Genomic DNA, 17,464 nt, shown 5'->3' on the forward strand with positions numbered 1-17,464 from the left:
TTTAGAGAGATTTTCGTATCTTGACAACATTCCGAGTGACGGTTCTTCTATTCCAGAATCAACTTGATTGTAACCATGATGGTGCAGCAGTTGATCAATGTTCGGAGCTCATTGATTTTCGAGCAAAGGCCTTTTTGAAAGACAGGCATAGAGGAGGAAAACTTCTTGATTTTTAACGCTGCTTAATGATGTTGAATTTCCGAAACTGAAGAAAGGGCCGGTTGTTTTGAACAACTTATTCTTTGCATCCATTTTCAGAAATGTAAGATCTAACGTTGACATATACAACGAAATTGACATTTGAAACCAATTACCTCGTCTGAATGCAGCAATACCAAACCATACTATATCCAGAAAGCCAAACGTCAGTGTCACAGATATTATCAACTATTTTTGCTGCTTAATTTGTGAGATTCAGGTATGAGCGCACTAGATCCGATGTACCAACCTTTTGCTAACATTGCCTTCTCTGATAACATTTTTAGTAAAAAAATAAATTTCTTAGTTGTCCTTTTTTATGCATAGCATGTCATTCATCCGTGATTATCATGGAATGCTGAATTTAGTTTTTTCTCTTTTTTCCCCACAGCTTTATATCTAGCTTTTAAGTACTCTTGTAGAATGATGGTACGGCCGGTAGAATGATGGTACGGCCGGCTGTGAAAAAAGTTTGGTGACCTCTGATATAGACGAACATGTCAGAAACCCCAGTAGACGACAGATTCCACCAGTGATCAAGCTATAGTTGTTACGTGGAGTGGGGACCATTTGTTTTACGACATAGCTGTGATAAACTACTCCAGCACAATCGGTTCCGCTAAAACGAAACGTTGATGGGAGATTATTTTATTTATTTAGTTTTCTCTTACATCCTGTCATGGTTTTTTGCATTGAGTTCTTTTTAAATCATAATTAATTAAATAATGACTAACAGCAATCATACTAGAGTTAATACCAAAGTTACTGCTGCTGCTAATAATAATAATAATAATAATAATAATAATAATAATATAGTACTAGATATGAAAATGAGATGATATGATAAAGAGAATTCTGAGAGCGAGGATTTAAGGTAGATTGGAAAATGAAGTTCTCTTGGGAAAAAGGGAACTTAGCTGTGATGGGTAAGATGTGCGTACAGAACAAAGGTAGACTCGGTTATTTTACCAGATATGGCATTAGCTAGTTTTTGAAGGTGGAAATGTTATTTTGTTTTGTGATACAGTGAGGGAGATCATTCCAGAGTCGGTTTTCTGCTATGAAATAGGACATAAACACAAGCCGGCCGTGGGACGGAGGGAGAGGAACAATTTTGATTGGGAGTGTTTCTTTCGTGTCGTTCGAACAAGAGCGCTAAGGTCTAGGAGAAATGTGAGAAACTGCGTGCTTTGATAAGACGGTAAAAGAGACACCGTGCATGGAAATCTTTGCGCTTGCCTTTCGTTGCCAGGATAGCTGCGTTGCGAAATCTGATCAAAAAGTTAGACGACGAAGTGATACACGGGCGCTGATTAGCACTTTTGACCTCCTTGAACTTCCCTGAGAAAGATGATACAGGATAACATCGCTGTGATCAGTAAAAGTTCGTACAAGTTTCCTTTTGAAGTGAAAAGAAAAGAGCTCTTTTCTGTTTCAAAGAGACGCTTGGGGATGGAACATGGACATAGGGTTATAGTATCCATGGGAGTGAATTGTTCCTTAAATTTAGAGAATTCCAAGTCCAATATGTTCTTGAGTTGGCGGTCTCGACCTAGGGGCGCGCCTACCCCACAGGGGTCACTAGTGGCGCATTTACTTGTAGGCGTGCAGTGAACTACTGTCAGTGACAGGCTTAGTGCTCTCTACTAGCTGTGTTTTTAATAAGTTTGATACTGCAAATCCTTGTCTTAAAAAAAAGAGAGAGAACATGGCTCGTTTTCATCTATATTTTACCTGTTATTTTCATTCGTATTTTAGTAGTGGGGTGGATAGGGAGTGCGCAACCTTTTTGCGGAAGCAGGAGGAGCTGGGTGCAGTTCGCGAACAGCTACAGACGCTGTTTGTTGGCCACTGTCAGCCGTCGCCAGGTTGCTGCCTCGGGGTAAAGCGGTAGCAGAGAAACAGGCAAGGCGCATGAGACGCCTAGTTGTCACTTGTTTAGCTCACGATCTGTGCTGTAGAGGCACCTTCCGGCGTACCCGATGCGGGGGAACCTCGCGGAATGAGTGGCACGCTGCAACGCGACAGAGGGAGTAGCCGTCTGGCTTCGCCCGTTCACCTAGTGAGTGGACAAGGGGCCAGGCACACGGGGGAGAGGGGTAAGCTCCAATGTTGGCGCGTTATGGAGACCCTAGCAATATAACGTCTAGGGCGGGAAAGAAATACAATATGCGCTCGTTATATGTCCCAGTGCCCTGATCTGAGATGTGGAGGAGGCTCTGCCTGCAACTATTGAGGGTGGAGGGTGCAGTCATCTTTAAGTTCTGCCGCATATCGGCACCAATGTCGCTTCTCACTTGGGTTCAGAGTTCATTCTCAGTTCGTACGGGCGTAAGGCGGAAGTGAAGAAAGCTGCAGGCCTTGTTCACCGGTTGTAAGGATATTCGCAGAATTGATGGGGGTCCTTTGATTTGGAGCGTTTCAGCCAGAGGATCCATCGATTTTGCGGCAGTAGTAATTGTAAATTTCTGGACCTGCGTTATGGGGTGAGGAATCGTAGGATTCCCCTCAGTAAGCCGGGGTGGACAACTCAGAGGAACCAGCTACTCGGGTAGTAGAGTACTTGTGGAGTGCACTTGTTTTTGCGCTAGGTGGTAGTTGTAAGCCCTATGATGAAGACTACCTGTTGATATTTCGAAAGCTACAAGATACACACACTTGGAGAATTTTAACAGTAAATTGTCGAAGCATTCGTAACAAAGTCTCTGAATCCGCCGCTCTCCAGGAAAGCTGTCGCGTTCAAATTCTGCTCTGAACCAAGAGTTCGATGAAACCCTAAGTAGAAAGTTCGTAAATATTTAACGTATCGTGGAACGTATATCGAAACGACAGGGCTGACTCCCGGGAGGGGGGGAGTATTTATTGCAGTCGGCAAAAATATTACTATCGAGGTTGAAATAGAGTCTGACTGCGAAGTTATGTGGACGCGAATAACCGATATGATGAGCTCCTGTTAATCATCGGATATTTTTACCGGCTTCCCCACTAAGCCGTAACAGTTCCAGAATTATTCACGCAAATTCTCCCCTGAGTAGCGCATATGTGTTAGAATTAGTTGGAGGCGACTTTAACCTACCCGAGTATAGACTGGGACAGAACGTTTTAGATTTATTGCAGGTGGTAAGGACAACAGGCTAGTAAATGTAGTTCTGAACACATTTTCCGAAAACTTGCTTCATCTAGTCGGATAACTCACACGCAATGTAAATATTTTAGATGTTGTAGCTACAAACGAGCCCGACCGTATCAACAGTGTCCGTCTAGAGACAGGGATTACTGATCGCAATGTAATCATAGCGACGACGGTTGCTAAAGATAATGAATTCATTAAGAAAACTGGGAGAGATATATGTTGGGAAGAGCAAATAGGTAGTTATTAACATTCTACTTAGACAGTGAATCAACATAGTTTTCTTCTAATATGATGGACGTAGAAGTATTATGGAAAAAGTTTAAACTGATAGTAAATCGCGCTTTGGAGAAATACGTGCCGAGAAAGTGGATAAGGGACGGAAAAGTCACACACTGTTTTTATAACAAAATACAAAAAAACGCGGAGAAAATCAAGATTGTTGCACTCTAGGTAAAAAAAAAACACAAATATCGACAAGCAAAAGTTAGTTCGGTCGTCTATGAAAATACCTATGCGTGAAGCATACAATAACATCCATCGTCATATGTTAGCGAAAAGTCTTGCCGAGAACCCAAGAAAATTCTGACTCGGCGTAAAGGATTGAAGGCAGTTGCTGTTCAGTCACTCGTCAACCATTAAAGTGAGTCAAAGAAGGCAGCGAAAGAAAAGCTGAACTTTTAATCTTCTCGTTTAAAGAAATACTCACTCTGTAGTATTGGTCAGTCATACCATCCTTTGACTGTCGCATAGATCCCCGTATGGAGGAAACAGAAATACTTAGCGATGCAACAACAGACTCTCAGCAACAATCGATTGATCAACCCGGTGTTTTTTTCGTTCAGTCGGCATTTCCAGTCAAATGAAACTGGTATCCGCAGAATTATGTATATTGCGGCATATACGAGTATTTATGTTTCTCAGTCGCTCCCCTGGTTTAGAGTGGTTTCGCTTATTGTGAGAAAACCGACTGATACAAATCTCTGACAGTTACATAGTTATATGAATGTTGTCACTCACTCTCGTGTTACTTGCGTCTTGTACCACTTAATTCACAGCAATGCATTAATATTTTAAATGATGAAATAGGACTTAGTGTATTCAGTACAGAATAGAATGAATATTTATAATGTTTGTTTCAGCTTTGGCATATCCCCTGAGATGTCTCACGTACCCCTGAGGTAGGGGCACCCTCCAGGGCTATCTGTACCCCTGTTGAATACCATTGCTTTAGACGAACTACTGAAAGCAGTACAGACCGGTTTCACTCAGAAAGGTGAATGGAACACTAAACGGTAATTTCAGTTGAAAGAACGAATATTTGGTTCAACTGAAAGAAAAATTAAACTCGGGTTTTACTTGAAAATAAAGAATGAATAGTTCACTCATAAGCGAAACTACAACGGACTGGTTGGACTGTTTTCTTTCGGTTGCTCCCACTGAAGAGTCTAACTCAAAAGAAAGAATGAATAATTCAATCTCTGAGGGTGTTGCCCACTCGTCTCGTATAGGGTGCTTAAGGGATGATGCGTTCTTAGAATGCTATACACCAATTCAAGCAAATAATATTAGCAGTTTTATTTCAATAAAGCAGATTGACTATACTTTGAAATAACCACGGTGTTGCAAGCTGTGGTCGACATGCAACATAAATGCCGAGTCCTTCGCTATCTATAATGTTCATACAAGTTTGACACACAGTTTTTGGATCACTAATAACTGTTATCGTAACACTCTCTTCTAGGCCGTGCTAATACTCTACGAATACTGTCCACTAATGTCCGTATACAGAGCCGATACCGAGCGGCCGAGGCTGGCAGGAGCGGCGCTTGTATTCTCCTCTTGTGGAGGCCGCTCTTGATGTGGTGCGTTCCTGAGCAGCGCACCATTGGCCGACGTCATTTCACCGTCTTCTCTTGCGTTCCTCATCTTCGTTCCGGCGCTTGTGGTTACGACAGAACACAATCGATTTGTAGTTCATTCGGTTGTTCCCATCACTAAAAACAGACATCCCCGTATTTGAGAAGCAGCTGAAAGAGTTGAAATAAGTCTCTAGGTCTGAATGGAATCCCAATTCAGTTTTTCAGAGAGTAGATTTGGGCATTGACACGTTAGCTTGCATTTATCGTGAATCTGTGGCTCGGCACAAAGTCTCAAGTGACTTGGGAAAGCGCAGGTGAGTCCTGTATATAATAATGGTAAAAGGACGGATTCATAAAGTTACGAGCAAATACACTTCACATCCGTTTGCTGCAGAATTCTTGAGAATGTCATAAGTTCGAATATAATAAATTTTCTTGGAACAGAAAAGCTTCTCCACATATCAGCACTGATTTACAAAGCATCATTCATGCGAAATTCAGCTTACCTTTTCTGGCACGATATCATGCGAACCCAGGATGTAGGGCAACAGTTCTAGTTCCCCGGAAAGCGTTTGAGACAGCGGAATAAGTTATCAAGTATACGAGTGGCTCGAATACGTCTTAAGTAATAGAACCTTGTACGTTTCCTAGGACGGTGGTGTTCATTAGAGACAACGATACCGTCAGCAATGCCTCAGGCAAGTGCCATAGGACGGCTCTTGTTCTCCATACAGGGTGTCCCAGGAGGAATGGTCAGTATTCAGGGATGCGACAGGGGCCAGCATTCGAAGCAAAGAAGTCAAATGAACATGGGCTTTTAAATGACCCATTAAGAGTTATTTGCACTACTTCACTTCCGATAATGCGAAATGAATATCTACTGAAAGCTCTTTGCTTTCCATACTTTGAGAGGTGGTATTACAGACCAAAAGAATAATAATAAAAAGTTCAGTAAACACGGGCTCTGAAGTGCTAACCCTAGAGCGATGAGCACAAAATACACTTCTGCTAAACAAGTGCTCATAGCTCTTAAGGTGTGCATTTTTGGGCCCAAGTTTATTAGACAATTTTTTGTATTGGTCAATATAACCTCTTCTCAAAATATAGAAAGCAAAGAATTCACGGTAGAAAAGTTTAACAGTATCAAAGATGAAGTGCTCATAGCTCTTACGGCACAAGTTTTAGAGCCCGTGTTTACGAGTACTAGACTGTTTTGCTTTGAATTATCGTTCCTGTCATATCTGTGGATGTTGAGTATTTCTTCTGAGACACATAGTATCTGTGTACACAAATGATCTGACGGATCGGGTCAGCAGCAATCTGCGGCTGTTGTTTGATGACGGGAATGTGCCATCGCTGGGTGGGCGTAAGAGGATACAGGCAACAGAGACAGAATTTCTGTTTGTAGGTATGAGTGACATCTGGCACTGAATGTAAAAAAAATAAATAAATAAAAAATTAAAGAAAGTGTGAGTTAATGTAGGACAATCAGTCCCGTAATGTTCAAATACCGTATCAGTTGTGTACTGCTTGTCAGTGTCACACCGAGTAAATACGAGGGATATTCAATAAGTAATTCAACTTATTTTTTGTCGGCCAGTTTCTGTTGAAAAATACGGAATTCGTGGTGGTATAATGCCGCTTCAGCCCATGTAGAAGTTCCGATAGTTAGTGACATTATATGTAGCCTTCAAAATGTCGTCTGTAACGAAGGTACGTTCCAAGCAGAGAACTGTCATTGAGTTTCTTTTGGCGGCAAACCAGAGTCTCGCAGACATTCATAGTTGTTTGCAGATGTCTAAGGAGACCTAACAATGAACAAAAGCACGGTTAGTCGTTGGGTGAGGGTTCTGTCAGAATAGCAAGGACGCGCAAACCTGTCCTATAGCCCTCGTGTAGGCCGGCTGCACACAGCTGTGTGTCCTGCAGTGTTGGAACGTGCGGACACCCTCATTCGAGGTAATCGATTACACACGAACTCTCATTTTCCATGACAACGGAAGGCCTGGCAAGTCTGCGCACCCGAGAGCAGCTCACAAAACTTCTTTGGACTGTTCTTCCTCATTCACCCTACAGCCCGCTTCTTGCAATCTGTTCGGCAGTATGAAGGATACACTCCACGGAAAACAGTACGTGGGTGATGGGGAGATTATTGGTGCAGCAAAACGTTGGCTCCGACACCGACCAGTAGAGTGGTACCGTGCGGACCCTCCCAGTTAGGTGAAGCAAGGCCGTCGCATTGAACGGAGATTATGTCGGTAAAGTAGGATTTTGTAGACAAGAGACTGGGGAGTAATATGGAGCATTGGAATCCTGAATAAAACTAACGTGCTTTCCGAAAAAAATTATTGCATTAGCTGTTAAACGCTAGACGTATTGTTGCAAAGCGATATGAAATGAAACGAGAACGTAAGTTTGAATGATCGGTTTCGGTTTATTGGAAGAATTGAGGGAAATGTAGCTCATCTATAAAGCAGACTGCATCTAGAACACCAACGCAACCCATTCTTGAGTATTGTTCGAGATTTTTGGAATCCATACCAGGTCAGATTAAAGGAAGACACCGAAGCAATTTTAGGGTTTGTATAGAAGTGCATAGACGATCGTTTTCTCTCTCCCCATTTGCATGTAATTTAATTGAAGCACTTACTGGTCTCCTAAAAAGTAGCTTGTATTTTTCCTTTTACGTCACTAAACGGCTGAGACTTAATTTACTTTTCACACCTAGTTTCTTTTACCAGATGTTTTGAATCTTTACTGGCATTTTCATTTTTCATGTCGTAATTTGTAAATAATGACACAGACAACTCATTCCATGGAGAAACTGCTGTAATGTGTACATAACATCAAATATTACAGAATACACTTTCATTAAATTAATAATTAGAAAAGCTAAGATGATACGAAAAATATTAGAAAATGCAGGACGCAAACCAGAGCACTAGTTACATCTCGCTCCGTTACTCAGCACATCTATCCAGTACCCCACCGTGAATGCATACCATTTGTAACCCCCCCCCCTTTTTTTATAAAAAAGATTGTACTTTCGATCTGTCATTACCGTACATTAATTATAACAAGTCGTACGAATACCGAAGCGTTTACGAGAGCTCCTCAATATTTGAAACAGCATAGGACGTACACAAAACTCATCAAAAATATAGAATTTTAATTAAAACGACTATGGCATCTCACACTTCTCAGAACCCGATACGACCACGAAAGTCGATAGACATCCCAAACGATCGAAACTGGTGATACACACGTGATAATGACGTCACGGAGAGTATCACAGCGGTGAGCCTATCGTCCTCGCTCCCGCTATCGCCGCGCAAACAAGCTTTAGGTGATGTACGCGAGAAGTCAGCGGCCGCTTTATAGGAAGGCACGTGTCGCCAGCGAGCGTCTGTAGCTGGCAATTAATTGCAAAACGATTTGCAGGTGCCTTGAACGGAGAACTGTCCTCTACAATTGGAAAGATGCACAAGTGACTCACATAAAAACAGGCTGAAGAACTGATATGCAGATCAAGTCCTACGTCAAGCATCAGTATTTACAGCAAATACAATATTATGTACACTGACTTGAAACATTTCGTTCAAAAATGATCTTCGTGGAAATCATCCACAGATTCACCCATCATGTGAAAACCAATTGACGCTCACAACACGTGTTATTCTAAACCATGTATGGAGATGATAAGGTTTTTTCCATGTTTCTAGGCGTTTCTAAGGAGAGTCATTCCTGCGATGTTCGAATACACCATTAATGAAGTGCTACTCTATAATCCCGTCAATTAAATGTGTAGACATAACGTTGCGAAACGATATGTTAAGGTCATTTGTAGGGAAGAGGAGCTGCCGACTACGGTTTATTGTGAGAGTTCTGGGAAAGCGTAGCATATCTTTAAAAGAGAGAACATCAGCTTAAAGGAGGACATCGAAGCAGTTTAGAAAGGTGCTACTAGATTTGTTGCCGATCTGTACAGTTGTAAGACACCACAGTTTCCGGAGGGGCATACTTTCAGTCTGGAGGCTGTTTTGATCTTAGTATGCTGCTTTTGCCTGTCAGGATGTCTGTCTGTCATAAGCGGTAGTTATCATTGTGCGTCGGATGTACAGAAAATAGGCTTTGATGTGATTATCACTCCCTAGTATCACGTTGTTTGCAACGTTAAATGTCCATAGAAAGTACTGTCGTAGAATATACGTCGACAGAGTTCGCGTCGTGTTTTCTCGCGGAGAATACAGCCGTGGCAGCAGTTGACATTTTCGGCGGTAGCGTCCTCTCTTAGCGATGACAGCATTGTGGTGTTTGGCACCTTGTCGTCAGCTCCGCGTACGCTAGGATAATCCCCTTCGGTGCCCTCGTTCTCTGCAGCTACAGTTCTAACCACCTGTCCGCCAATGAAGACCCTTGGGCTTTTTCCTTTAGAGTAGAATGCAGCAGAGCCGATATCACTCGAGCTGAAACTGGTGAAATGTAAGTATCCGATACTTTCAGTAGTGAGTCCAGCACTGACACATTGTAATTCTAGAAGGTGAAAATAAAAATTGTCTTGTTCCTGTAATTTCTACCCTCCCTGTAAGTATTATTGGAAATTAGCACCCTGAGAGAACATATGTTTTGTCACTGTACGTTAATGGTTACGGCATTGTAACCTCTATGCAAATAAATGTTTCCTTGTTCCCATCGGCTTGTGTTACTATGGGCAGCAAAAATGGCTTTAAATTTTTTGCGACTTCTCCTCCGGGGTGACCGGCGTCTGTTGACCTAAAGATATGAAAGAAACAATCGCATGGTCGCCCTAATTTGATTTTGCTATTGTTCCATTAATTTCTTTAACGATATTATACTTTCATTCAATCTTACACCAAAGGCTTACCACGGATCCACTTGGCACAGTACTTAAGCTACTGGACTTGTGTTCGGGAGGCCCCTTCGTGGGTTCCCTAAATCGCTTAAGAACGCTGGGATGGTTGTTTTGAGAAGGACAGCGTTGATTTCTTTCTCGGGCCTTTTCCTACTTGAAACTAAGCTCCATTTCTAATGGCCGCATCCTTGTCAAACCTTAAAAACACTTATCTTCATTCCATTTTGCTCTGGCTGAGTGATTAAATCTCTCCCCATCTTAGGACATCCGATTCACTCTGCCATCACTATGTAGAACCTCCAGGGATGAAATACAATATTTACAGCTCAAGTTTTAACAGACATTATTTTCTATTTTTGACATGAAATGAATTTAACATTTAGTTAATGTGGTTAGCTGGATAAAACACATTGCATTAAATAAGCGCTCATTGCATTCATGGCGAGGATAGTTATATATTCCGCACTCAGATAAAAAGAAGAGATTTGAAAGGAACGTTGTCAGCCTGAACCAACTGTGGACTTCCCTAGTTGTCCCAACACTTGTCAGTGTGTACGTAACCTCTGATTATCAAATGTCTATTACGAGTAATCGATGGATACATCGTGTGATTGGTCAGTTGTGGATTACTATGTGGAAATACTGGAGAATCGGCATTTTCACCACAGTTACAGAGGGCGTTCAATAAGTAATGCAACACATTTTTTCCCGCCAGTATCAATTGGGGAAAATGCGGTATCTGTTGTGGGACATTGTGGAACATCCTGCTTTATCTCTCGTAGTTCCAGTAGGTGGCGGCGCTATATGTAGCCTGCAAAATGGCGTCTAACGGAGGTGCGTTCCAAGCAGAGAGGTGTCATTGAGATTGTGTGTATAAATAAAATAGAAAGAAACATTCCACATGGGAAAAATATATTAAAAACAAAGATTCCATGACTTACCAAGCGGGAAAGCGCTGGTAGATAGGCACAATAAACAAACACACACACACACACAAAATTTCGAGCTTTCGCAACCCACAGGTGCTTCGTCAGGAAAAAGGGAAGGAGAGGGAAAGATGAAAGGATGTGGGTTTTAAGGGAGAGGGTAAGGAGTCATTCCAATCCTGGGAGCGGAAAGACTTACTTTAGGATGCGTGTGCGTGCGTGCGTGCGCGCGCGCGCGTGCGTATACCTGTTCTTTTTTCCCCCTGAGGTAAGTATTTCCACTCCCGTGATTGGAATGACTCCTTACACTCTCCCTTAAAACCCACATCCTTTCATCTTTCCCTCTCCTTTCCTCTTTCCTGACGAAGCAACTGTGGGTTGCGAAAGCTCGAAATTTTGTGTGTGTGGTTTTTTTTAATTGTGCTATCTACCAGCGCTTTCCCGCTTAAGCACCTGCAGAATGTCTATGGTGACCTGGCAGTGAACACAAGCACGATGGGTCGTTGAGTGTGAGGCGTCTGCCATCATCCCAACAAGTTCGCGCAAACCTACCCGATCTCCCGCGTGCCGCCTGGTCGCACACAGCTGTGACTGTTGCAGTGTTCGAAAAACCGTAAAGAGTAACGAAGTTCTCATTCTCCATGACAGCTCAAAGCCTAACACAAGTCGAAAACCCGAGAGCAACTTACAAAACTTCATTGGGATGTTCTTCCTCATCCACCCTACAGCCTACGTTGCGCAACTTCCGAGGTCCATATGTTTGTCCCAATTAAGGATGCAGTCCGCGGGAAGTAATACGTGGATGATGGGGAGATGCAGCAGAATGTTGGCTAGTACGGTGGTACCATGCAGGCATACAGGCAGTCGCACTGAACGTAGATTATGTTGAAAAATCAGGTTTTGTAGCCAAAAAGAGGAATAATATGGTATATCGTGATCCTAAATAAAACCATAATGCTTTCGGAAAAAATTGTTGCGTTACTTATTGAACGCCCCTCTTACTTCCATAAATAAATCCTGAAACTGTACCTGCAGAAGAACTTAACATAAAAAGGAGGATTTTTAATTACTAGTTTTCACAAATAAATGAGTAGGGGGAAATATGTTTCAAAATTTTGTCAGCGCGTTCTCGAATATTTCAGAAACAAATCAACACTGGACATTAAAATAAGTAGATAGAATTATCGTAAGAGGATGTTCCTGACAATTATTTGAGAGGGGCCTTCAGTAGGTATATTATAAATATTTCTGTAGACAAGAAAGGTACTGAAAGTGTAATATTACTGGAAGGAGATCGACGACAGAGCAATACGCTGTTACATGTGAATACAAGTACCGACAACAAATGGAGGAAGCGAAAAATGTTAATAATATACATACTGAATGTGTTAGATGTTAGATGTATACGGACAGGTCATGTAATACGCGTAAATAGCGAGCCGCTGATTTGCGTACGCGATGATGTCGCCCGATTGCGACCCGGATGGGTTCCATGCGATTTACCCCAAGCGAATTTGGTCGCCGAGACATCATCGTGAGTTTACTGTAATGTTCCTGAAACCACTGTAGCATGGTTCTGGCTCCGAGGCACGGGCAATTATACTGCCGAGAGATGACATAGCCGGCGGGTAAGAGATGAAGCATGAAAGAAGGCAGGTGGTTCGCAGCTGTCAGCGCCTCTTCCATTAATAGCACAGGTCCCATGCAAACGCTGGAGACTGTCTCTCATGTAATACTCCCCCCACCACCCTGCGTCCGTGTTGCGCTGCTCGTTTCGACCCGCCGTTCACTTCGATGACGGCGTTTGTGGAGACGACCGACCACCAAGTGTAACAAAAATGTTTCCATTGATCTACGGTCGAATCCCGATGGTCCCGTGTCCTCTGCACTCGTAATTGACGGTGTCGTTGTGTTAACATGTAAACAGGTAGGGCTAGTCCTGCTGCGATGCTCCATGTTCAGCAATAAACGGTGTGCCCCGAAACACCTTTGCTTGCTCCACCAATGTGCTCTTTCGGCAGAGGCGCCACCTATCCTGCTTTATAGAACAGACAAGCCTCCGAACCCAACTTTCTGTGAAGCGTCGTGGACTTTCAACGATTTAGCGCCTAGTGGTAGTTTCACTGTCCTCCTACCTCTTTCCGTATATGCTCACGACAGTAGCACGTGAACATTCGACCATCTTCGCCGTTTTCGAGATTCTCGTTCGCAGCCTCTGCATAATAATAATAATAATAATATTCTGCCCTTTGTCAAGGCCGCTTATCTCAATGGATTTCCCAATTTGCAGCCCATATCTTCGATAGCGTTATTCCCCGTCCGTTTCTGCTCAGCTAACACTTTTGTTACCGCGTCACATGCATGCAACGCCATCAGTCGACGTTTAACGTCGCGGTGGGCGGTGGTAATATTGTTTTGGCTGATCAGTGTGTATTTCGTTACTACGAGCTCAAAAGTGCTATTTGGTACCAGGCTTCATTAAAGAAAAGTCATTTAACATTTACAACTATTGTAATGAATATTATTGGTGCTACTAAACACCAAAATAACTTTATTAATTTTATTTATCATTCTCCACTCTTTTTTATATGCAGTTGTCATATTCCCCCCTCCCCCCCTCTCTCTCTCTCTCTCTCCCTCCCTCCCTCTCCCTCTCCCTCTCCCTCCCCCCCTCCTTCCCCCCTACATTGGTATCAGGTTCTACTGCATTCATCTTTTCTCATAGTGTTTCTGGCGTATCATTCCGCGCATCCTGTTTATCAGTTTGATGCCACAAATGTATGAGATCTTTATAGAGTTCGAGTAACTTTACAGTTACGTAACGCTCTGTAACGACAGTCACAGATCGCGAAGTTCGCGCTAGGAAATTCACAGCACAATAATGGAGGAGCTGTCCCGATCCAACAGCGATACAGAGGGCCAGCCACTCAGCGAGACCCGACAATCGTTCTGTCTGACGACAAGCCTACACACGATCTGACTGGTCTGACACGAACAAATGGCCCGACCGTCCTACCAAATCGGATCGTCTTTACTGAAGCCCTTTGAAATTGTCGAAGTGCTTCGAGTGATAAACAGGGTTTGGTTAGGAAGGAATGACGACTCGGTTATGAGAGCTGGCACTCTTAGCAGCTACGAATTAAGGATAGGGAAAAAACGTGACTTGCCCATTTCAAAGGGGTCGCCTCGGATATTGCCAGAAATGACTTAAGAAAATCATGAAAAATCTAAATTTGAACGAATCGAGTGTCTTAACCTCGCTCAAGCCCTATTCGAGAGTCGGATTTATCCTCTCAATACCAGGGGTCTGTAGTTATTTTGTATTATAAAATTTCGAAAAAAAGTTCCTATTTATCCTTTTACCAATTTCCATAAGTGTTTTAAAATTTTCTTTTAAACTTAATCCAAGAATTCAGTTCGTAATGGGGGTGTAACTTTCCCTAATGAATGTTATATTCAGGTTAAGACCTTACTCACACATCGGTATTTCTTTAATAAGTATGTTGTGAGTAAAAGTCAAGAACAAGTAACAAAAATTGTATTTTTTAGATCTTTTTCTTTTTACAATGGTCATAAAAGTAGGTTAGTGCACATACTGAAAGTGCATTGATGTTGCTAAGTGTGTGATAAAAGATATCTTCAGGTTGTGGACACTACTTACACATGAGTACCCATTAAAATTATATTATATGTCAAGGACAGTTAACAAAGTGTGTTTTTTTTGTAATTTTTTTTTGGTGATCATATCTCTTTGGTAATGCGCCTTATGGAAAATGCTATGGTATTGCGAGGGTTAAACTTCTGTGGTGCAAGGTAGGGTGAACTGCCCGGTCTCTGAATGAATGAAATACCAGTAAGACAGTTATCGATCGCGAAATGGAAAGCACAGAGCAGAGAGAAAAGAAAGTCTGTGCTTTCCGGCATGGAGTCACGGAAGACTTGGTGATGGAGGTAGTCTTCCTCCATGCTTTTCATCCAAATATCTCCTCACAATGCTGCCAGTCATGCAGTTTAATGAGAACCCTTATGTGAGATTATTACCGCTGCTGATTAAGGGCCTCCTGTATACTTCTCAGTCTTAAAGGTGTTCAGCTGTACCTATCCGTGTTACTCCTAAATGTTTTTCTAATGACATCGACCCTGTTATATTCTCTTCTTAGTTCTTGGAATCCAGAGGAGATCTCTTTTTTTTTTTTTTTTTTTTTGTCCCATCTTTATCCATTCTTCTCACGAAAACTGACAAGATGTCTAGGAAGCTATGGACTCGAGGAAGGGGGAAGGGAACAGAATGGAATTGAAGGTAAGGTAAGGGAGGCAGGAACGAAACGGTATTAGCTGTAAACAACTCGCAAAATGTATAACTATGTGGAGGGAGGTGCACGAGGCTGAGGCACTGACCGCGGCGCTGTGCTCGCTATTCGGGCAGACCCGGCGCGGCGAGGCCCGGACGGGGAGCGGTCGATAGCGGCACAGCAGCCCGCGGGGGCGGAGCAACCGCCTGCTTGGTGACCCACTTGCGCCCCTACAAGAGCGCGCCGGCTCGCCACTTCCGACGTACGTCTCCCACACACGCATTGTGCGAGCACTGTCCCTTTCACACGGTTAGCACGTAACTGTGAGCGTCAGCCACTACTTTTGTCGTAAAATACTTGGAGACCCACTGTCTTACCGGCCCACACGCAGCTAATGGTAACTCTCCACCAGTAGAGTTTTTTTGTTGCAGATATATAAAATAAAAGCCGTTCCAGGCAATGTGATTATTCAAAGTAGTGGTTACACTGAAACAAACTGGAAAATGTCACGCCGCCGAAGTCGAGTGGTAGTGTGAAAGCAAATGAAATCGTAATACAACAAAGGACGAGACTTTCAACAAATTTGTGGCTATGACTCCCGATATGAGGAAAACTTCGTGCTGGAATCACTAATAGTCATACAGAAAAACAAGAGTGAAATGGCTCAGAATTGAACGTCCATTATAAATGGCGCGCTTAATCAGATGCCATTGTGCTGATAAGACTAAGATGAGCTTAAAGCACGGCAGGAGCCATCACGCAATATGCTGTGCGAATTAGTCTACATTTAAGTCAACTTACAGACAGGATAAATACTGATGTCAAGGATGAAGCAAGATAAGATCTCAATATTTGCAAATGGATTAACGTTCAAATCAGTGGGGGAATCCAAATGCCTGAGGGCATGGATCACCTGACATGGTGCATTAAAACTCCGGCCAAAAGCAGAAAGTACAATTAGGAGAGTGAGCCTACGAAATACCCAGGGATCCAAGGCCCTGTCTTGTAAACAAAGATGGACTCCAACACTATCATTCTCCGTAAGGGTTCTGAAATACAGGGTGTTACAAAAAGGTACGGCCAAACTTTCAGGAAACATTTCTCACACACAAATAAAGAAAAGATGTTACGTGCACATGTGTCCGGAAACGCTTAATTTCCATGTTAGAGCTCATTTTAGTTTCGTCCACCTACGCTCAATGGAGCACGTTATCATGATTTCATACGGGATACTCTACATGTGCTGCTAGAACATGTGTCTTTACAAGTACGACACAACATGTGGTTCATGCACGATGGAGCTCCTGCACATTTCAGTCTAAGTGTTCGTATGCTTCTCAACAACAGATTCGGTGACCGATGGATTGGTAGAGGCGGACCAATTCCATGGCCTCCACGCTCTCCTGACCTCAACCCTCTAGACTTTCATTTATGGGGGCATTTGAAAGCTCTTGTCTACGCAACTCCGGTACCAGATGTAGAGACTCTTCGTGCTCGTATTGTGGAAGGCTGTGATACAATACGCCATTCTCCAGGGTTGCATCAGTGCATCATGGATTCCATGCGACGGAGGTTGGATGCATGTATCCTCGCTAACGGAGGACATTTTGAACATTTCCTGTAACAAAGTGTTTGAAGTCACGCTGGTACGTTCTGTTGCTGTGTGTTTGCATTCCATGATTAATGTGATCTGAAGAGAAGTAATAAAATGAGCTCTAACATGGACACATGTCCACATAACATATTTTCTTTCTTTGTGTGTGAGGAATGTTTCCCGAAAGTTTGGCCGTACCTTTTTGTAACACCCTCTATAACGCTCTGAACAACGAAAGTTGAATAAAAAAGGAAACTGCCAATGAGAGACCAGTTTGTTGATACCGTCACTGTAGACGTTTTACTTTGTTGAGGGAGCCACCACCTCACCTTTGCTTGTACCACTTCATTATTATCGAAGTGAAGCCCTCGAGATGTTCTTTAAGTTTTTCAAACACATGAAAATCGGATAGGGCCAAGTCGGGACTATACGGAGGATGAACGATGACGGTTCCTAAGGCGTCGGATTCTTGTAGATGTCGCAGCGCTCGTGGGTGGTCCGCCATTGTCATGCTGAAGGGGACAGTGCACTGTGCGTGGACGAACTCTTCGTAGTCTGCCTTTAATTTCCGGGGGATCTTGCAGTACGT

At 42.9% G+C, this 17,464-nt stretch overlaps 1 protein-coding gene across 3 annotated transcripts in view; it reads left to right on the forward strand.

Moving 5' to 3' along the window:
• Window positions 1-17,464, forward strand: part of LOC126355773 (trafficking kinesin-binding protein milt) — a 374,105-nt gene that overhangs the window by 55,378 nt on the left and 301,263 nt on the right. The window lies entirely within an intron of this gene.

The sequence above is a fragment of the Schistocerca gregaria genome, chromosome 1, assembly GCF_023897955.1.
Source record: "Schistocerca gregaria isolate iqSchGreg1 chromosome 1, iqSchGreg1.2, whole genome shotgun sequence".
NCBI classification, from domain to species: domain Eukaryota; kingdom Metazoa; phylum Arthropoda; class Insecta; order Orthoptera; family Acrididae; genus Schistocerca; species Schistocerca gregaria.